A 22,414-nucleotide genomic window follows, 5' to 3' on the forward strand; every position below is an offset into this window, starting at 1 on the left:
TTCCTGCTTCTCCACTTGTTCATATTGTAAAGTGATTCAGCTGGCAGGTTTGAATAACGTATCATCCAGAGTGATGTTATCTGTGACAGTCTCCAGCTTTAATCTAAACCATTTTATGAATACCAAATAGTCCTCTTGTATTGAAAACACATTTGTGACTTTAATTGTGCTGCCTGAATGGAAATATTTTTACTAGTTCTTCTATGTGAATTGACAGTGAACTTGTCCATTATTAATAGCCTACACTTCTATCATTTGTTTTGACTTGAATCTATCCACCAAAGACTTCATTTGTGTATCATTAATAAAGTTGTATGTTTTGACTGATAAAAAGATTGTTCTCATGGTTGAATTTAAAATTTAACTGGAGAGAGAAGGTGCATAAATACAGAGGAATTGGTAACAGTATATAGTCATATATATGTCCATTGTTACATATATGTCTGGCTAAATGAAGCAGAAGTTAATAGAAGGCTTTCAGGAAGGGAACACGTAAGCTGAACCCTGGAGGATAGCATGAGAAAACAAGGGCATTTGGGAAGGGGAAAATGGCTTGAAGAAAGGCACAGCGGTGGGGAAAGGCACAGAGGTCTAGGACTGCTCTTCTGTTCCTGTGATAGGAAGATAACCAATTGGACTGGAATGGAAGATGTAGGAAGAGGAATGAGAGAGAAAGGTAGAAATGTGGGGTGAGAAAAGTTTGAGGAAGATCCTGACCCCAAGTTGAGATATTGAAATATTACTCTGTCATATTCTGGAAGTTACTGGATTTTTTTTATTGTTGACACCATTATAGATGTCCCCGATTTTCCCTCCTCCACACAGCTCCTGCTGCCCCCAGCCTTCACCACATTGTTGTCTGTGTTCGTGGGCTATGCATATATGCATATATGTTCTTTGACTAGTCTCTTCCAGTCTCTCCCTCCCCCCCTCCGAGATCTGTCAGTCTGTTCCATGTATTCATGCTTCTAGTATTATTTTGTTCATTAGATTTTTCATATAAGTGAAATCACATGGTATTTGTATTTCTCTAACTGGCTTATTTCACTTGACATAATATTCTCCAGGGCCATCCATACTGTTGCAGAGGGTAAGAGTTCCTTCATTTTTACAGCCATGTAGTATTCCATTGTGTAAATGTACCACAGCTTTTTTATTAACTCATCTACTGTTGGGCACTTGGGCTGTTTACTGGACATTTTTGACAAAAAGAAACATAATCTGGTGGCAATGTGCAAGACAGATTGTAGCTGGGATGGGGTTAGATGTGGAGACTGGAAATAAGAACATTTATTAGGACCTTATGATGAAACAAGCATGAGGCAATGAAGAGTGAAATAGGGTGGTGACTACAGTAACTGTTAGGGAATGATGGTAATAAGAGACTTACCAAAATTGTACCAAGATTTGCTGTTGGATTTGGCTGTAGGTCAACAGAGATGGAGGACTGTATAATCTGGTGCTGGTCCTGAGAGAGAAAACTCTCTTTCTTGGGCAATTCTGGTGACCAAGTAATGCCAAAGTGAGTTATCATTACTAATGATGAGAAAAAGTAGTGTGACAGATAGAATGACTCTTAGTCAAAAAGTGTGCCCCCCACCAGTGTTAGAGGTCTAGGACTTCTATTCTTTTAGAAGAGAGGCAGTGGTAAGAGCTTTATGGGAATGCCACCCAAATTCACTTATGAGCAGATGCATCTTCACGTCTCTCTTCCCTGGCCCACTGAACAATGAAAGGAGAAAATGAGAAAGGTCCCAGAGATTTTCCAAATCCAGCTCACCTTCCTGATGTACATCACAAGATCCTCATTTTTGTTCAAGTGTATGGTGGGGCTGTGGCAGAGATAGAAATAGGAACTCTGGACACATAGAAAAGGTACAGATTGGTATTATTTATTGGCACAACTTATCTGAAGAGCCGTTTGGCAAGCTTCATAAGAAGCTTTAAAGATATACATGCCTTTCAACCAAGCATTCCACTTGTAGGATTTTTTTCCTAAAGAAATAATCAAATAATTGTAAAAAAAAAAAATGTAAGGATGTTCATTTAAGCACTGTTTCTTTTTTTATTTTTAATTTCAATTTTAATTTTAATATTTAAATAATGTTTATTCTATTACAGTTGTCTCAATTTTTCTCACCTTTGCCCACCTTCACCTGTCCCATGCCACCCCCCTCACCCACGGTCAATTCCCACGGTATGAATGTCCATGGGTCATTCATACATGTTCTTTGTCTAGTCCTTTCCCCTTCTTTCCACCATTGTCTTCCTTCCCCAGCCCTCTGGTCACTGTCAGTCTCCTCCATGTTTCCATGCCTGTGGTTTGCTTTGTTTGTTAGTTTATTCTGTTGAGTAGATTCCACTTATAGGTGAGATCATATGGTATTTGTCTTTCAATGGCCAGCTTATTTCACTTAGCATAATATTCTCTAGTTCTATCCATGTAGTTGCAAAAGGTAGGAGCTCCTTCTTTCTTTCTTTATTTTTTGAATGCAGAATGATTTTTATTTATTTATTTTAAGTGCCAAAATCCATTATAAAATATTAAAAAATTTAATACATTATAAAGTCTAAGCAATTAAAACAACATGACACCAGAACAGAAATAATCAAGTAAGTTAATGAAATAAAATGAGCTTTGTATAAACAAATGTATATATCTAACAAAGTAATATTTGATTAAATTGATACTTCAAATCAATGGGGAAAATATGGCTTATTCAACAAATAAGGTGCATGGACCACTATTACATAAACTAAAACAAATATAGAACCCTATTTCACACATTATACAAGAAATATTCAGGTGAGTTAAAACTCAATATGTAGAATCTAAGGAGTTTTAGAAGAAAATAGAACTAATATTTTTCATGACCTGAAGTAAAATATTCAAACCCAGAAGTTATAAATATTGACAATATGACTACATTAAACATTTAACTATATAGTAATATGCATATTAAAAAGTTCAAGGACAAGGAACAGAATAGAAGAGTATTTGCAACACACGGAAAAAAAGGTTAATAGTGTTTTTTTAAGGGAAAAAATTCTACAAATAGTCAAAAAATGGGTACAGAATACCAAGAAGTCATATAAAGCTTTTTAAAAATAATAGAAATGGGCAAGAAATATACAAAAACAGGTTTAGTTTCAACAAATAATACAGCAACAATTAAAATAGCACATCATTATCACAATCAGATTAATAATTATTAAAAATATTGGTAATATCAAGTATTGGCAACTCAGAAAGGAACGGGATATTCATAGACTCTTCTTCATTTTCTTAAAGCACTCCCTATAGCATATTTTGCAATGCTGATTTGGTGAAGGTGTATTTGTTTAGCCTTCTCTTGTCTGGGAAATTCCTTATTTCGCCTTCCATTTTAATTGAGAGCCTTGTTGGGTAGAGCAGTCTTGGTTGCAGGCCTTTGCTTTTCATTACTTGGAATATTTCTTGCCATTCCCTTCTGGCTTGTAGTGTTTCTGTTGAGAAGTTACCTGCTAGCCAGATTGGGGCTCCCTTGTATGTTACTACCTGTTTCTCCCTTGCTGCCTTTAGGATTCTCTGTTTGTCTTTGATATTTGCCATTTTAATGATGATGTGTTTTGGATTGGACCTCATTGGGTTCCTCTTGAATGGGACCCTCTGTGCTTCCTGGACTTGTGTGCCTTTTTCTCTCCTCCAGTTGGGGAAGTTTTCCATCATGACTTTTTCAAATAGGTTCTTTATCCCTTGTTCCTCTTCTCCTTTGGTTATCCTTATTATACACATATTATTATGTTTCAGATTGTCCTGCATTTCCCTAAACACCTCTTCATTCTTTTTGAGTCTTTTTTTCATTTTCTTCTTCTTTCTGGGACCTTTTTTCTACCTTGTCCTCCAGCTCGCTGATTCAATCCTTGGCTTAATCGAGCCTGCTTTTGATTCCTTCTACTGTGTTCTTCAATTTTGAAATTGTATTCTTCATTTCCTCTTGTCTCTTATTGGTAGTTTCTATGTCCTTTTTCATGCTCATATAGTTTGCAGTAAGTTCCTCATAGTTTCCCTGTAGTTTTTGGTAATTCTCTTTGAGCTCACTGAGCTCACTGAGCTTCCTTAGACGTGTTGTCTTGATCTTAATATCTGATAGTTTACTTGTCTCTATTTCCTTTAGTTTTCTTTCTGGTGATTCCTTCTTTCCTTTTTATTGCAGGGTGTTTCTTTGTCTTCCAATTATTTGTGATACTCTTCTTTTTTGCTTCTGCTTCTTAAATTGATCTGTCTTGATTTCCTGACATTATGGTGTGAACTTCTATGGTAGAAGGCCACCGTTTTTTCTTTCTGTATGTGACTCTTATGATGTCAGATGTTGACCCTGTCTGGCCTTAGGCTTACTGTTCAGGACATCCAGTAATCTACTGTCTGTGGTTGTCTCCTTCAGTTGTTAATCTAGTCACTCATCACTCATCAGTCAGGCTTAGACACCAAAGGGCAGGGCAGAGTCCCTCCTGGTGGCAGAGTTAGTGGATCCTCTCACACTGCTGCTGCTCAGGGGAGTGGTCTGCTTGAGCAAGATGGCTGCTGCTATACCAGAAAAGATTTAGCACTGGAATCCCACTGACTACTCTCTCTATTATCTTCCCAAAGCGTCCATCTCCAGTCTTTCTTCATGCCTCTATAGTCCACTCTGTGCCCGTTTTAGCCAGGGATATACTATCTATGGCTGCCACTCTTCTCTCAGCACTCAGGCTTAGGCACCATTGGGCTGAGCAGAGTCTCTCTTGGGCATGAGGCTATTGTGTCCTCTCATGCTGTTGCCACTCTGGGGAGTGGTCTGCCTGAGCAAGGTGGCTGCTGCTGGGTGGTGGAGGAATCAGCACCAGGATCCCATCAGCTACTCTCTCAGTTCTCTCCCCAAAGCCTCCTTCTTCAGTCTCTCTTCAGGTGTCTCTGGCCCACTCTGCCCCCACCTTTGCCGGAGACCAGGGTAAGTGGCTGCAAATAACAGCTTATGTGTTGGCCTTTTAAAAAGCTCTTTATGTCTCCAGTTGCCTGTCTCTGACCCTGCTTTTCATAGCCTGTTGTTATGTGTGTACTTTTTGGGCTCTGGTGCTGGAGGCTGGAGATCCCTGGTTATGTTTTAGACCCCGCTGTTCTCATGGTGATCCAAGTGGTGGTTTCAATATCTTTCTGGTGCTGCTGCCCATTGGTGCCCTGCTCCACTTCTCAAGTCTCTACCACACTCCTTTCCATCAGGTTGTTCTAAAGCTGATTCTTCTGTCTGTCTGGTGTTATAAGACTCCTCTCTTGCTATTATTCAGTTTTTTGTTCCAGGTGATTTCTCCACAATTTAGTTGTAATTCCAGATTAGTCCTGGGAGCAGGTCAGTGTGACTTCCATTTGGTCCTCCGCCATCTTGATTTTAAGCACTGTTTCTAAGAGAGAAAAATTAGAAGCACCTTAAATGCCTGACACTATGGAACTGTCTAAAAAATAGGTAGTATGTGTACATAGTAAAATATTGTACAACTATTAAAAACTGTGTTGTACTTCAATAATATTGGCATGAAAGATATTTATTCACCAAATGTAAGAAACTGTTGCATCAGTCAAAAAAGACTCCTGCAGTTGAAAAATCAGTGAAAATTCTTTCAGATATTTATTATGTAATCCCTTTGTATTTTTACACAGAATTGGAATCTTATTGTACATCAGTGGTTCTTGATGTATGATCCAGAAGACACTATAGGTTTCTGAAACTATAAGGTCAAAGTTATTTTCAAAAAATACTAACATGTTGTTTTCTACTTTCATTAAGTTAACATTTGCACTAATGGTCCAAAGGTAATGGTGGGTATAACTGCTGGTGCTCAAGGAAGTGTCCCAAAAACTTACTAGTAGTGGCTGCTTTCCTTATAGTCACATTCTCAAAAATAAATTTAGACTAAATTTAACTTTAAAACGCCCTTAATGCAGTGCATGTTTCTTTAATATTCTTTGTGATAAAATAGGAAGTGTTCACAAGAAACTAACCTGTATAGCTTAATAAAACTCACTCAAAGAAAAATATTTGCACAGTCCTTTGATTTGTGCCCTAAATTAGCTGCTGTTTTCACAGAACACTATTTTTACTTAAAAGAATGACTGGCAGAAAAACTGTGTTTTTTCTGAGTTGGCTATTGGACAGACATTTTCTTGAAAATGAATAAGGTGAGCCTTCAAGGAAAATACCTGACAACATTTGTCACCAACAATAAAATTTGAACTTTTAAGCAAAATGAGAATTTTGGAAAATTTTCATACTCAGCTGTAGACTTGATAGCTTGTAATAGCTAAGGATTTTTCTGAAGAGATAACTGGTAATAATAATGAAGGTGAAAGCTTTTTTCTTTTTATCCTTTTAGGAGAGAAATGATGGCAGACTCTTGGGCCTAATGTTGATCTTGCTCAGTTTTACAGTGACTATTGTAACCCATATACTGTAGAACACATGGCTATTTAATAAAGAATATCATTGATGTGGTAACAAGACGACCCTGGGTGAATCTAGATCCAAGATTGTTTGAACACTTAAGAAGGAGAATTTGAAGAGATGTCAATCCTGGAACAGTAAAATCTTATCCTGGGTGAGGGGAAAGTAATATCTGAGCTCATATGTTGAAGATGGATGCATCAGCATTTCTTGGCTTGATCCCAGCTATTCAGGTAATCCAACCAGCTTCCTTTGTTCTGATTAGCAATGGAAACTTCCATTCCATTCAGATGAAACATATTCCCATACAGAGATATGTAGTCTGGCTGTATGAATGAGCTAAGAATCACAATAAGCAAATACTGTATTTTGCCATGTATAATGCACACTTTTTTGCCTAAACTTTTGAGGGAGAAATAAGGCTGTGCATTATACAAGGATATAATAACTACATGTCGTGGGTAAACAACGGGTGTGATAATCCTGTTTATAATGTACACAAAAACATGGAGGCACATTATATATGGTAAAATATGGCATTTCATTTCCTAAAGTTTAAGTCTTGCATTTTAAATTACATCAAATTAGAAAGATCAACAGTATAGTCCAGGTGTGGTGAAATATAAAAGGGTAGTTCTTTGGAAAGATTTAACTTAGTAAAATAATAACAATAGGCACCAGGAATTAAGTACTGGCTATATAGCGTTCTATTATTTCTGAAATGTAACTATTGAAACATTCCTTGGGTATTATGCAGTATAGTTTTTACCTTTTACATTGTGTATTCAGGGTATGGGTGAAGTGGGACAATCCTCACAACCATGTTTTCAGTGAATACTCCTGCCTTTCTTGCTTTAATTTATTGGTCTAGGCAAGCAATTGGATCAAGAAATTATCATGTTTGTTTTTTTCCTTAAAGTATATTAATGGACAAATGCAAGGACTGATGGCACAGGTCTGTCATTTTAGTGGTATAGCACAAGGATGAAGTGATACAAACTTCTCCTCTTGAAGTCCCTGAAGCCACACTTGTTTCCACCCTTGATCAGTCCAAGTTATTCAACTCTTCCATTATGTGGAACCTGAGAAAGAATATACCTACTAAGAAAGGCTTAAATTAAAACAACAACAAAGAAAAACAGAACCTAGCAGCCATTTCTACACAAGAGCCTCTCACCCAAGCCATGCTTTAGGAAGAAGCCTGCCTCCCGCACTGAACTGCCTGATTGCACTGTATTGCTGCCATCTGTGCTTATCCTTATAAAGGAGTTTCCGAATTATATTTCAACCACTATGACTGAGACTTTCCCTGTCCAATTGGAGCTACTTAGCAATATCCCCATTTGCATCTTCACTGACCAGAGTGGCTCCACTGTGACAAATCAGGGCAGTGTTTTTTGGACCAATCAAACTGGGAGAATTTAGAGTCCTCATCTGGTGAGGTCAAACCAATCAGGGACCAGAAACAGGGACTTCTGTTTATGTAACTCAGCTTCCCTGCAAAGTGGCACACTTTCCCTTTCCATGGAAGATTGGAAACTATGTTTCCCTGGTTGGAGCTGAAACATGGAAGACTTCTGAGTCCAGTCCAGAGCAGAGTGAAGCAGACTGGAGAAAGTGGACCTGACTTGAGCAGAGCAGAGCTGTGTAGCCTAAGAGGAGCCTCACCCCAGGGTCTCCTCACAGCCTTGATGTTCCATAGCCATGCTGCTTCATATTTGAGCTGTAATACTATTGATTTGTTCATAGCTGCGCTGTTTTCACAGCCATGCTGTATTACAACTGAGCTGTTTGCACTAACTAAAGTTTCCTACTTCACCTAACCCTATAGTGGGGATTCCTGTTGGTGTTGAATTGGTGCCAACAATGATCAGTTGACATTCCCTTGTAGAGTATATCACAATAACTTTTCTTATTCCCTATTTGTACTGGAGCAAAAGACAGGGGGTTAAAATTAAGACCAGAAATGGGGTAGTAAAGAATAGTCTTGAGAAAACATGGGATATTTGGATTGAGGTGGGCAAATTGCAAATGAGACTTTCTTTTACCATCTGGGCTTGAAAACAGCCTACACTTAACTGAGAGCTCTCCCTCTTACAATAGGTTCTAGGTGACAAGGGAGTTGCTCTTACAGAACAATTTTATGGAGAAGATTTAGGTGGGATAAATTGTTTGTTTTTAAGAACACTGAGAAGTTTCCAGTGAAAACAATGGGTAGATTAAATTATGAAATATATGATTCAATGTAAAAGATAAAATAGAGCCATTACAGAATCCTGCTGCAAGAATACTCTTGCACTTAAAACTTTGTTTAAGACCGAGACAACTTGTAGAATAAGTTTAGGAATTGGTTTTTTCTATTACTTAATTGTAATATCAGCTTAATTTACTGCTTTACCAGATGTTCTTAGTGAATCTGGGAAGACATGTAACCAAAACATATGATCTTGGAAATTCTGAGCCTTTCTGGGCATTTTGAAAATAATTTCCACTGTGTAAAATGTATAAAATAAATAAATAGCAATTTGCTTCATATGCTTTCACTGAGACTCAATTTGAAATATGAAAACATCTTAAGTGTGAAGGTGATATTGTAATATCAGAACAAAAAAGAGGAGAATTATAGACTTTGAGTGTGCCTAACAACAAATACAAGTTTATATCAGTCCAAACCAATTGCAATTGGAGCTCTCAGCTATTACTTACATATTTATTAGCTCTAGACTTAAGTTAGATATGCATGATAAAAATTTGAGTGACCACTAAACTAATAGAGTGTATATGTCTAAGTCATTCAAGAAAAATGCTCTAGGAAACAAATTAATCCAAAAGAAAGTCAGAAATTAGAAAAGTGGAACATTAAAAAAGCAAGACAAATAGAATTCCCATAGTCCACATGTGTTAGTAATCACAATAAATGAAAATGGGCTAAACTTACTGTTAAAAAATAGTCAGACTTTTAAAATCCAGCTATGTACATGCTAACGAATAAGCATACAGATACTTTGAAAGTAAAAGGATAGAAAAATATACCATGCAAGCACTAACCAAAAGGGACTTGATATAGCTAAATTAATGAGACAAAATATATTTTTAAGATATAACACATTATTAAAGATAAAAATAAGTGGAGAGTAAAAATACTGTACATCTGTGTTATGGAAAACTATTTGGCAATAAAATCAAATGAACTATTGACATATACAACTTGAATGGATCTTGAGAGCATTATACTGAGGGAAAAAAAGTCAATTTCAAAAGATCACACTGTCGTTCCATTTATATAACATTCTTGAAATTAAAAAAAAATATAGAGATGGAGAATAACTGTTGCCAAAAGTTAAAAGTGATGGAGTGGAGAGAGTGTGTGACTAGAAAGAAGTAGTAAAAGGAGATCTTTGCGGTGATGGAATAGTTCCATATATTAATTGCAATGGTGTGATAAAACGACACAAGACTATATATACACATTGTACAAATGTCAATTTTCTAATTTTGGTATCACCCTACAGTTATGTAAGATATAGTCATTTGGGGAAACAGTGAGAAGGGTACAGAGATCTCTTTGTTCTATCCTTACAATCTTTATAAATTTATACTTACATTAAAATGAAAGTTTTTGATGATGATAAAAGGTTACACTTACCAAAAAATTATAAATATATGGACATTTAATAAAGTAATCTCAAAATACATAAAGAACAATGTTATGGAACTATGAAAAGAAATGAATGAATCAATAATCACATGGAGAATTCAACATCCTTCTCTAAAGTATTTAAGGCACAAGAAGTAAAAATGGTAAAGATTTAAAACAGTGAACAATAATCAACAAGCTGATTAAATGGGCATATACAGAATCCTGCACCTACTAATAAAATACACTTTCTACTCAAGCATACATAGGACATTTACAATAATTTATTATGTATTTGACCATAAAACAAGTCTCAACAAATTTCTAAGAATTAGTACCATAGAATTCATCTCATTTGACAAAAATGCAATTAGTATAGAAATCAATAATGACAAGATAACATTTTTAAAAACCCATGTGTTTAAATATTTTAAAACATACTTCCAAATAATTTATGAGTTAAAAATAGCATAATGGAAATTTTAAAATATTGAGAATTGATTAATAATGAAAATACTGAAGACTAAAATTTGTAGGATCCAGTAAAGGGATATTTCAAGGGAAATTCATAGCCTTAAACTTTTGTTTTATATGGTATGTCCAGAATACTCAAATCTATGGACAGAAGGTCAAATCATGGTTGACAAAGGCTAGAGGGGCAATGCAGGAGAGATAGAGAGTGACAGCTAAATGAATACAGGGATTCTATTGAGGGTGATAAAAATATTTGAAAGTTAATTGTCACGTTGGTTGCACAACACTGTGAATATACTAAAAATATTTCATTGTACAGTTTAAATAGGTAAATTATTTAATATGTTAATTATCTTTCAATAAAACTGTTATTTAAAAAATCTTACGTTAGAGTAGAAAAAAAGCAAAACATTAATAAGCTAAGCAGCCTAATTAAGAAGTTAGAAAAAGACCAACAGAATAAACCTAACAATAGAAGAATGAAAAAGACAAGAGCAGACATAGATGAAAGAGAAAGCAAAAATTCATTAGAGAGTATAAAAAAAGCCAAAAGCTGTTCCTTCAGATGGTATCATGAAAAAGGCAAAGCTTTGGTGAGACTAATCAAGAAATAACAGTTTAAAAAACAATATTAGCAATGAACAAAAAGGAATAATAATGAATAAGCAGAAATGTTTTTTTAAATTTTATTTTAATTTATTTTTTCAAATACATTTGTCTCTGCCAGAAATGTTAAAAGATAAGAGATTAATTTTATGACAATGAATTTGAAAACATGTAGCGGGCCGCCTTGAGTGGTATTGGGAACTGTAGCCCCATGCAAGCTGGGACCTGGGAAAGGACCCAAAAGTCTTGGCCAGAATGCTGGTAATGCTGGAGGCATGCAAGACCCACTAATTGCTCCAAGGGCCCCTTGGGGGGAAATCAGATTTAGAAGTATATTACACTCTTTGAAGCATGCCTTGTTTTTCCCTCAAGCTCTGTTAATCATATAGCAGATATCCAGTTTAAAGATGGGAAAAAAAATTTACAAAACTCATGCACCCTGACTCAGATGCCACCTGACACCATAATGTTTGCTCAACCCTGACCTGAAACAGTTCAATTTGTTCCTGCCATCATCATCTTTAAACAATATCTATTCTTGGCAAGTTTAAGCTGCTGATGTAGATAGATTACCTATACGTTCCTGCTGCCTACCGCCCGCCTGTAACCCTCTTAATAAAAGCTGTTGAGCACAGGGACTTGGGGCATTCTCCTCTAGAGAGAGTTGTCTTCCTCTTTTCTTGACAGCATTTGGTGTCTGGAATGATTCATTTTTTCATCCATGGCAAATTGGAGGACTCTGCAGGACAGGGCCCACCACAAAAATAGGGATGAAATTGTTGCATGAATTCCTTGTAAAATAGAACTTACCAAAACTGACCATAAAACCCAAAGGGTTCAATAATGACTGAAGAAATTAAATCACTTTAAAAGTCCCTCTCCCTTGAAACAGGCTCAGTTTGAAGAGATAATTACAATCTTATACAAATAACACAAATTAATATTATTAAATGTATTTTATGAGACTAGTACTACCCTTTATATCAAAACCAAAGTCAGTGTGAAAAGAGAAGTTACAGATAAGTTTCACTTATAAACATAGATGTGAAAAATTTAAACAAAATACCAGCTAGTAGAAATAGCTCCTACCGTTCGCGACAGCATGGATGGAACTAGAGAGCATTATGCTAAGTGAAATAAGCGAGGTGGTGAAAGACAAATACCATATGACCTCACCTGTAAGTGGAACTTAATCAACAAAACAAACAAGCAAGCAAAATAGAAACAGAGACATGGAAATAAAGAACAAACTGACAGTAACTAGAGGGGAGGTGGAAGGAGATAACGAGGCGGGGAGGGGAACGGTCATCAAGAAACATGTTTAAAGGACACATGGACAAAGCTAAAAGGGGGTAGGATCGAGGGTTGGAGGTGAGGATGGGTGGGGAAGTGGGGAGTGGTAGGGGGGAATGGAGACAACTGTACTTGAACAACATTAAAAATAAATAAAATATTTCATGATCAATGTAGGAATGCATAATAGCTTTATTACTAAAACAATCTATCAGAGCTTGATTGATACATTCTAATATTTATATGGAAGTATTAAGATTCAAAAAGAGCTGTCAATTTTGAAAAATAAGCATAAATAGAAGTGCCTTGAGAGATCCAAGATGGTAGTGGAGTAGGTGGAAGCTTCCTCCACCCAAGATGAAACTGATATGACCACTAAATTATAGAAAAATCATGTGAATAACCAATTGAACATTAGCTGGAGAAAGCCTTATGACTGAGGACTTACAGAAGAAGCCACATCGCCACAAGACTGGTACAGAGTGAAGAGGCATGAGAAGTCATGCTGGGCTCCCATGGGTGGCAGCTGAAAATCTGGGGGATATTTCATTGGTTGGAGCAGGGTTTCCCCCTGAGAAGTGTGGGGTCTAAACCCCAGGTTAGTCTCCCCAGGCTAGAGCACCAAAACTGGGAAAGGAACCCAAATAATAACCTGTTATGAAAAGCAGCAGGGTTTCTCTCTGCAAGGGAGAGACAGAGAGAGACACAGAGAGCCTCGTAAAGGGCCCAAACATAAAATTTTGTTGCGACCACTTACCCTGGGCTTCAACAGTGAGAAGGCAGAGCAGACTAGAGACACGTGAGGAGAGTCTTAGATTGGTGTTACTGGGGAGAAAGCTAAAAGGTCAGACAGCAGGATCCCTGTGCTCAGTCATTGCACATATTGTAGAAACCATCTTTCTCAGGCAGAGCAGTCCCCTCCAAGAAGCAGCAGCCAGACGGGAAACAATACCCCACCCACAATAATCCTTCTCACCTCATCCTTAGGAGCTTAAGCCTTCTGCTGAGGAATACAGATGGGGGCACTCTAAATGATTAAGCCTAACAGCCTGCTGGCAGAGGTGGATATCTGAAGACTTTGATGCTTTAGCAGACCCTCCCCAGACATGGTACTGGTAAAAGCCAGCTTTGCCCTTCAGCTTCACCCTTTCTGCACACACCCAGGACCAACAGAGGGAGCCACAAGCTGTGAATCACTGATACCTTTAAACAGGTGGCCCAGGGCCTGTCACAAGCAGTGTCTGCTTAAGTCTGCACCAGAGTCTGTGCAGATCTACCTAATACATTACGTAGAATAAACACAAAGAGGCAGCCAAAATGGAATGACAAAGTAACAGGCCCCCAATTAAAGAACAAGAGACTTCACCAGAGGCAGAACTAAATGAAATGGAGCTAAGCAATTTATCACATATAGAGTTTAAAGTAATGATTATAAGGATAGTCAATAGGTTGAAAAAGGCATAGAAACCATGAGAAAGGACCAGTCAGGAATAAAGAAAGTAATATCTGAAATAACTAATACATAGGAATAAATAAACAGTAGGTTAGAGGAAGCAGAGTATTGAAACAGTGATTAAGAAGACAAAGTAGAAAAAAACACCCAGGCAGAGCACCAGAAAGAAAAAGAATTAAAAAGAATGAAAAGAGCTTAAGAAACCTTTGAGATTGTTGAAGATGGCGGAGGAGTGAATGGGAGTCACACTGACCTCCTCCCAAGACCAAACTGAAATTGGTACTAAATAGTGGAGTAATCACCTGGAAATCAGTGGAGCGATAGTGGGAGAGGAGCCTTGGTGCCGCGGACAGTGGATTCGACTCACACATCCCAACAGGTGAGAAGTGCGGTGGAGGCTCGAGAGGGTGGGCTGGGTGCGCACGGGCACTGGCACCAGAGGGACATTGAAACGGCCACTTAGCTTCCCCCGGGGAAGAACGGGGTCTGAATCATAAACAGGGACCCCTAAACTACAGCAGCTAAAACCAAGAAAATACAGACAAAACGCAACCCCGAAAAGCTCAGGGGCGCTCTCTGCCAGAGACAGGTGGCTGGGGATGCAAAGAGACATTTAAAGGGCCAACACAAAAGTTGCAGTGGCAGCCACCCTCCTTGATCTCTGGGTAGAGGCGGCAGCAGGGTGGGCTGGTGCCTGGGAAAAGACTGGTGAGGAAAAATTTGTGCAGAGAACTGACAAGGCAGCTGGTGGAGCCCTGGTGATGGCACGCCTCCCACTCTGCAACTACCATCACCCTCAGGCATAAGGGAATCAATTAACTTGCCTTTTGTGCGCTCCGCACAAAGCTTGTATGCCTGTGAGCTGGGGAGCTGAGTGCAGACTGGCTGGGAGAGCCTTGAGGAGAGACTGGAGATGGAGGCGTTGGGGAAAGAATGGGAGGAGGAACCAGGGAGTCCCTACTCCCTCCCCTTTCCGTAGTCTCCATTGTGGGCTGGAAAGGCGCGCCCCAAAAGAGGCACAAAACGGGGCGCAGGAACCAGCCTGCCTGCGATTGAAATGCAGTCCGCACAGGGGGTGGATCCTTGGCCAAAGGGGCCACAGAACTGCCCGGAGGCCCCTGAGGAGAGTCTGTAAACGGAGGCATTGGGGAAAGAACGGGAGGAGGAACCAGGGAGCCCCAACTCCCTCCCCTTCCCATAGTTTCCATTGTGGGCTGGAAAGGCGTGCTCCAAAAGAGGCAGAAAAGGGGCGCGCAGGAACCAGACTGCCTGCGATTGAAACGCAGTCCACACAGGTGGTGGATCCTTGGCCGAAGGGGTCACAGAACTGCCCAGAGATCCCTGAGGAGAGACTAGAAATGGAGGCGTTGGGGAAAGCATGGGAAGAGGAACCGGGGAGTCCCAACTCCTTCTCCTTGCCTTAGTCTCCATTGCCAGGGAAGAGGCCACACTCCCAAAGAGCCAAAAGCCGAAAAGCACACATAGACACCCCAAAAACACCCAATGTAGGCGCGCACACTTGCACCGAGTGACCGGCGAGGGTTGGCGAGTATGTGTGTGTGACACGCGTGGGGTGGCAAACGCTTGCACCGGCCCGCAAGGCCTCCCACAGATTGGCACCTATACGGCCTGTGAGGGAGTGCAAAGAGCAGCAACTGCAGGTATAAATTGACCCACCCGCCCGCGATTGTGGAGCGGCCCTCAAAATTAGTAGAGCTGCCCAGAGTCCCTGGAGGAGAGACCTGAGACAGGATTAACCAGAGTCCTGGAGCTGACTTCCTCCTATTTCCATAGTCCCCATTTGGCGAGGGCAAGCAACGCACCCAAAGAGCCAAAAGCGGGGAAAATACACAATAGAAGACCCTAAACTGACCAGTGCCGCAGAGCTCGCCGGCCAGGGGGGCCAGACGAGTACGCGAGATCGCGAATAAGGCCCCTGGTCTGGGGCAAGCACATGCGAGCTCAGGCAGGCGGGGGATCCTGCCGCACTGGGAGTGAGCTCAAGGAGCCCATGTGAGAGTGCAGAGAGATCCCAAAAAATAGCCCAGCCCGGACTGGAGGGGTGACAGAGTTGGTCCAAGCAGGAGTCAGACACAGACATTAGACTCCTGGAAGGCTCAAACAAATAATCCAAGGTCATATAGGGTCAACAACTGACATCATCAGAGGCAGGCCCAGAAAGAAAAGTAATGGACAAAAATACTTAACAGACTATCACAAAAATGGGAAGAAAAAGAAGTTCCCCCCAAATCAGTGGAAAAGGGGACTCCCCACAAAGAGAGCTAAATGAAATAGAGGCGAGGGAACTATCAGATACTGAATTCAAAACAATGGTTCTAAGGAAGCTCAATGAGCTCAGCCAGATCAAAGAGAACTATGAGAAACTGCAGAGAAACTATCAGGATCTTACAGCAAACTATATCAGCCTGGAAAGGGACATAGAAACTGTCAAGAGACACAAAAGGATATGAAGAATACCATTTCTGAATTGAAGAACACAGTAGAAGGAATCCAAAGCAGGCTGGATGAAGCCAAGGAACGAATCCGTGAGATGCAGGCTAAAGTAGAAAGAAGCTCCCAGAAAGGACAAGAAATGGAAAAACGACTCAAAAAGAATGAAGAAGCATTTAGGGAAATGCAGGACAACCTGAAACACAATAATATCCGTATAATAGGGATACCAGAAGGAGAAGAAGAGGAGCAAGTGATAGAGAACCTCCTCGAAAAAATAATGATGGATAATTTCCCTAATTTGACGAGAGAAAGGCTCTCGTGGATCCAAGAGGCACAGAGGACCACACTCAAGAGGGACTCTAAGAGATCCACTCCAAGAAACTTCATCATTAAAATGGCAAATTTCAAAGACAAGGAGAGAATCCTCAAGGCAGCAAGGGAGAAGGAGAAAGTAACATACAAGGGAGCCCCGACACACCTAGGAGGTGACTTCTCAACAGAAACACTACAAGCCAGAAGGGAATGGCAACAAATATTCCAGGACATGAAAAGCAAGGGACTACAGCCAAGGCTGCTCTACTCAGCTAGGCTCTCCATTAAAATAGAAGGGGAAATACGGAGTTTCCCAGACTAAAAGAATACATCTCTACCAAAGCAGCACTCCAAGATATGCTAAGGGGACTGGTTTAAGCAGATGAAAGAAAAGAATGAAAGAGAGAAGAACACAGGTACAAAGAGAAAAGATGAGTAAGTTTTTATCAGTAATATCTCTCAATGTGAATGGACTAAATGCCCCAATCAAAAGACACAGAGTAGCTGAATGGATAAGAAAAAATGACCCACACATATGCTGCCTACAAGAGACCCACCTTAGAGCAAGAGACGTCCACAGATTGAAAGAAAAGGATTGGAAAAAAATATTCCTAGCAAATGGGCATGTGAAAAAGGCTGGGGTTGCCATACCTGTATCAGACAAAGTAGATTTCAAAACAAAGGCCATAAAGAGAGACCCAGAGGAACACTTTATAATACTTAAAGGAAGAATCTATCAAGAAGACATGAACAGTGTAAACTTATATGCTCCCAATATAGGAGCCCCCAAGTGTATCAGGAAATTGTTGGACAACTTCAAAAAAGATATAGACAGCAACACACTGATAGTAGGGGATTTCAGCACCCCACTGTCAAAAATGGACAGATCTTCCAAACAAAACATTAATAAACATATTGTGGCACTGAGTGACACACTGAATCGAAGAGACTTAACTGACATATATAGAACCTTACATACCAAAGAAGAAAAATACACATTCTTTTCAAAGGCTCATGGCAGTTTTTCAAAGATAGACTACATGATAGGACACAAAGCAAACCTCAGCAAATTCAGGAAAATTGAAATAATAGCAAACGTTTTCTCAGAACACAAGGGATTGAAACTGGAAATCAGCCTCAAAGAGAAACTTGCAAACTCATCGAGAGTCAACAGTAGACTATTAAACAAAGAATGGGACAATAATGAGATAAGAGAAGAAATCAAAAAAATTCTGGAAACAAATGAAAATGAACAGACAACAGTCCAAAAGCTATGGGACACAGCAAAGGCGGTCCTGAGAGGGAAGTTCATAGCAATACAGGCTTATCTAAAAAAGATAGAAACATTTCAAATAAAAGACCTAACACTACAACTTCAAGAACTAGAGAAACAACAACAAATATATCCCAGAGCAAGTAGAAGGAAGGAAATAGTCAAAATTAGAGCAGAACTGAATGACATAGAGACAAAAAGAACCATTCAGAGGATCAGCCAATGCAGAAGCTGCTTCTTTGAAAAGATAAATAAAATTGACACGCCTTTAAGCAGACACATCAAGAAAAGAAGGCAGAGGACCCAAATTAATAATATCAGAAATGAAAGAGGAGAAATAACATCTGATACCACAGAAATAGAAATGATCGTCAGAAACTACTATGAACAATTATATGCCAAGAAATTTGAAAATCTTGATGAAATCGACAAATTTTTAGAAAAGTATAATCTTCCAACACTGAAGGAGGAAGAAACAGAAAGCTTGAACAGACCAATAACAGGCGGGGAAATGGAAGCAGTCATCAAAAAACTCCCGGCACACAAAACCCCAGGGCCAGATGGTTTCCCAGGAGAATTTTACAAAACATTTAAGGAAGAGCTAACCCCTGTCCTTCTCAGACTATTCAAAAAAATCCAAGAGGACGGAAGACTCCCAGACTCTTTCTATGAGGCCAGCATCACCCTGGTCCCAAAACCAGATAAAGACCCTACAAAGAAAGAAAACTACAGGCCAGTTTCGCTGATGAACTTAGATGCTAAAATCCTCAACAAAATATTGGCGAACTGCATCCAGCAATACATTAAAAAAATTATCCACCACGATCAAGTGGGATTCATCTGAGGCATGCAGGGATGGTTCAATATACGCAAATCAGTAAACGTGATACATCACATAAATAAAAGAAAAGACAAAAACCACATGATCATCTCGATAGATGCAGAAAAAGCATTCGATAAGGTACAGTACCCATTTATGATCAAAACACTCAACAAAATGGGAATAAATGGGGCATTCCTCAACATAATAAAGGCCATATATGAAGAACCTACAGCCAATATCATACTCAACAGGCAAAAACTGAAAACTTTCCCACTAAGATCGGGAACATGCCAAGGATGTCCGCTCTCACTGCTTCTTTTCAACATCGTATTGGAAGTCCTAGCCGCACGGTCAGACAAGAGAAAGAGATACAACACATTCAAATAGGAAAGGAGGAAGTAAAACTATCATTGTTTGCAGATGACATGATAGTATACATAGAGAACCCTGTAGAGTATACCAAAAAACTCCTCAACCTAATAAGTGAATTTGGCAAAACAGCAGGATACAAAGTCAAGATTCAGAAATCAAAGGCATTTTTGTATACCAGCAATGCAATAGAAGAAGAAGAATTCAAAAAAAAATACCATTCGATATAGCAAGAAGAAAAATAAAGTACCTAGGAATAAATTTAACCAAGGAGGTAAAAGACCTGTACGCAGAAAACTATACAACATTGAAAAAAGAAATTAAGGAAGATACAAATAAATGGAAGGATATACTGTGCTCATGGATTGGAAGAATTAATATCATCAAAATGTCCATACTACCCAAAGCAATGTATAAATTCAACGCAATCCCTATTAAGATACCGATGACATATTTCACAGAAATGGAACAGACATTTCAAAAAGTTATATGGAACCATAAACGACCCTAAATAGCAACAGAAATTTTGAGAAAGAAACACAAAGTAGGAGGGATCACAATACCGGACATCAATCTCTACTATAAAGCCACTATATTCAAAACAATCTGTTACTGGCACAGGAACAGACCCATAGACCAGTGGAAGAGAATAGAAAGCCTAGAAAGAAGCCCAGGTCTCTATGGGCATCTAATATTTGACAAACGGGGCAGAAGCATAAAATGGAGCAATAATAGCCTCTTTAACAAATGGTGTTGGGAGAGCTGGACGGCTACTTGCAAAAAACTGAAATTGGATCACCAGCTGACACCATATACAAAAATAAACTCAAGATGAATAAAAGACTGAAATATAAGTCGCAACACCATAAAAGTCCTAGAGGAGAACATGGGCAGGAAACTCTCAGATATCCCACGCAGCAATTTTTTCACTGATATATCTCCTAAAGCAAGGGACATAAAGGAAAGAATAAACAAGTGGGACCTCATCAAAATAAGAAGCTTCTGCATGGCAAAATAAAACATCAGCAAAATGAAGAGGGAGTCAAACATATGGGAAATATGTATTTGCTAATGATACATCAGATAGAGGTTTGATCTCCAAGATATATAAAGAATGCACTTGACTCCACTCCAAGAAGACAAACTATCCAATAAAAAAATGGCCAGAGGACCTGAGCAGACACTTTTTCCAAGGAGGAGATACATAGGGTCCAGAAGCATTTGAATGGATTCTCAGCATCCCTAGCCATCAGAGAAATGCAGATCAAAACCTCCATGAGGTACCACCTCACACCAGTCAGAATGGTCATCATAAACAGATCTACAAACAACAGGTGCTGGCGAGGCTGGGGGAGAAAAGGGTACCCTAGTTCACTGTTGGTGGGAATGCAGACTGGTGCAGTAACTGTGGAAAGCAGTGTGGAATTTCCTCAAAAAGCTGAAAATGGAACTCCCTTTTGATCCAGTGATTCCCCTGCTGGGACTATACCCTAAGAACACCAAAACGCCAACACAAAATAACCTATGCACCCCAATGTTCATAACAGCACAATAGCCAATTGTTGGAAGCAACCTAAATGCCCATCAGTAGATGGTTGGATGAAAAAGTAATGGTACATATACACAATGGAATACTATGCAGCAGAAAGAAAAAAAGAACTGCTAAACTTCGCGACAGCATGGGTGGAAATGGAGAGCATTATGCTAAGCGAAATAAGCCAAGGGGCGAAAGACAAATACCATACGATCTCACCTATAAGCGGAACGTAACCAACAATACAAAGATGCAAGGAAAGAGGACCAGCAATACTGAAAAGAAAAGAATTCAACAGAGACAAGAGAGAAGGAGGGAGGTGCGGGTAGGGAAAGGGAAGGGAAGGGGAAAGTCAAGGAACATATAACAAGGACTCAGGGACAAAACCAAAGGGGAAGAGCTGAGGGTGGGAAGGAGGGAGGGGACAAGGGAAAGTTGTGGGGGGAGGTAGACACAAATGTATTTGAAAAAATAATTTTAAATAATATTTAAAAAAACCCTGAAAGCTAATATTTAAAAAAAGGAAACCTTTGAGATAACATGAAGTTCAACAATATTTGCATCATGGGAATATCAGAAGGAGAAGAGAATGAGCAAGGGATTGAGAACCCATTTGAAAAAATAATAACCAAAAACTTCCCTACCTTGGTAAAAAGACACACAAGTCCAAGAAGTGCAGAGAGTCCCAAAAACATTGGACCCCCAAAAATTGACACCAAGACACATCATAAATAAAATGTCAAATGTTAAAGACAAATAGAGAATCTTTTGTTGTGTTTTGTTTTGTTTTGTTTTGTTTTGTTTTGACAGACCCTGCCACAAGTTTATTTGCACAAACACAACAGGACTCCAACCAGCCCTGGGGGCACACTAGTCCTTCTGCTCTAATACTGGTAGACAGAGTCCTCTCCTGTGAAGCCTTCATAGGGGCCTGGGCAGCTTTGGGAGCCTGTGACTGAGCTGGGGCCTGAGCCTGAGTCACAACGGCATCTGCAACCTGTGGCTTGGTTTGAGCCTTGGTATTTGGCCAGCTGAGTTGGAGACCCTTGGTAATGCAGGCACAGGCACATTTCCCAAGCTTGGAGTGAGCTACGTAGGCAAGTGGACTGAGCTTGCAGCTGCCACCCTTTGGGATCTTGGGCTTGACCAGGGCCTTGATAGCCTTAGCACACGCGCTTATGGCCTCGGTGTTGATGGCTTGCATCTTCTTCGGGCCCTTTTGTTGTGCTTCTTGGCAAAGTGCATGTTCCTCAGGAACTTGGGGTGTACCTCCTTAAGAGAGTTGTATATTTGTGATCTGGGTTTCTTGATGCTGTTTCTGTGCCATTTTAGAGATTGGTTGAGTGTGGTGTGGTTCTTGGACTTGGCCCTCTCTGCACCCAAGCGCATGACTCTTGAAGCACCTGGGTGACAAGTAGAGGATATTAACAGCTGCAAGAGAAAAGCAGCTAGTTACCAACAAAGAAGCTCCTATTAGACTGTCATTTGATTTCTCAACAGAAATATTTCAGGCCAGAAGGGATTGGCATGAAACGTTCAAAGTGATGAAAGACAAGAACCTACAACCAAGACTAGTTTACCCAGAAATACTATCATTTAAAATTGAAGGAGAGATAAAGAACTTCCAAGACAAGAAAAAGGTAAAGGAGTTTGTTAACATTGCAACAAATGTAAAAGGGTTTGCTTTATAAAGAAAAAGAAAAAAAAACAGGAAAATAGTTACAAAATGGC

General features: G+C 39.5%; 1 pseudogene; it reads right to left on the bottom strand.

Annotated features, from left to right (window-relative positions):
- Positions 1-13,448: 13,448 nt before the first annotated feature.
- On the bottom strand, positions 13,449-22,072 carry LOC129069617 (60S ribosomal protein L29-like; annotated as a pseudogene).
- Between the last annotated feature and the right edge of the window lie 342 nt (positions 22,073-22,414).

This window comes from Pteronotus mesoamericanus, unplaced genomic scaffold (assembly GCF_021234165.1).
Source record: "Pteronotus mesoamericanus isolate MK-2021 breed Mesoamerican mustached bat unplaced genomic scaffold, CSHL_Meso_final contig_227, whole genome shotgun sequence".
NCBI classification, from domain to species: domain Eukaryota; kingdom Metazoa; phylum Chordata; class Mammalia; order Chiroptera; family Mormoopidae; genus Pteronotus; species Pteronotus mesoamericanus.